Genomic DNA, 994 nt, shown 5'->3' with positions numbered 1-994 from the left:
ACTAGAAGATGACCTGTTGACCTGACTGTTAATGATGGAACTAGAAGATGACCTGTTGACCTGACTGTTAATGATGGGACTAGAGGATGACCTGTTGACCTGACTGTTAATGATGGGACTAGAGGATGACCTGTTGACCTGCCTGTTAATGATGGAACTAGAAGATGACCTGTTGACCTGCCTGTTAATGATGGAACTAGAATATGACCTGTTGACCTGCCTGTTAATGATGGAACTAGAAGATGACCTGTTGACCTGCCTGTTAATGATGGGACTAGAAGATGACCTGTTGACCTGCCTTTTAATGATGGGCCAGTCTAGAGGGCTACTGTGTTACAAAGACATACATAATGACTACTACAGACCAGGGCTGAGAGACAACTCTAGATGACCTGTTGACCTGCTTGTTAATAATAGGCCAGTCTAGAGGGCTACTGTGTTACAAAGACAGACATAATGACTACTACAGACCAGGGTTGAAGTCCACATTCTCCTACATGAGAGCTCGGCTCGGTGATTATGTTAACGAGGTGGGTCAGCCCAGCTGGCTACAGTGCAGTATTTAGGAACTGACTTCATACTGTATGGTCTATCATTGTGTTAGTAGTGCCCCCTAGTGGAAGCTGTACCTTACTGTCTTTCGCAACGGAATATTCTGACAATTTTGACTAGCAACAGTATGTCGTCTATCCAAGACATGTCTGTCCAACCTTTCTGAATTCTTAAATCTTTTAGCTAAGCTTTTAGGATTGTGTAATTATGTGTAAATATCAAACATATATGTTTATTTTGAATAATGTGTATATAAACTGTAAATAATAAAAATTATTTGATTTATGTAAATGCCATGAATACTGTATATGTCTATTTTGAGTGTTGTATTTGTATTGTATTTCTGTCTCTCCAGGCTTCATCAAGTCAGACCTGCAGAGACAGAAGGCTAACCAGTTGGCCAAGGCAGCTGTAAGTATGGGTAGATGTGGAGGGGGATTAG

The 994-nt window shown here is 40.9% G+C and overlaps 1 long non-coding RNA gene across 1 annotated transcript in view; it reads left to right on the top strand.

The window, feature by feature from the left end:
- Positions 1-828: 828 nt before the first annotated feature.
- LOC112072541 (uncharacterized) overlaps positions 829-994 on the top strand; it is a 5,711-nt gene continuing 5,545 nt past the window's right edge. The window contains exon 1 of the long non-coding RNA XR_002894336.2: positions 829-963. This is a non-coding gene — a long non-coding RNA (uncharacterized lncRNA). The remainder of the gene's footprint in view (positions 964-994) is intronic.

Source organism: Salvelinus sp. IW2-2015, unplaced genomic scaffold, assembly GCF_002910315.2.
Source record: "Salvelinus sp. IW2-2015 unplaced genomic scaffold, ASM291031v2 Un_scaffold1954, whole genome shotgun sequence".
Taxonomy (NCBI): Eukaryota; Metazoa; Chordata; class Actinopteri; order Salmoniformes; family Salmonidae; genus Salvelinus; species Salvelinus sp. IW2-2015.
The sequence above is the reverse complement of the archived record's forward strand: the minus strand, read 5'-3'. Positions and strand labels throughout refer to the sequence as shown.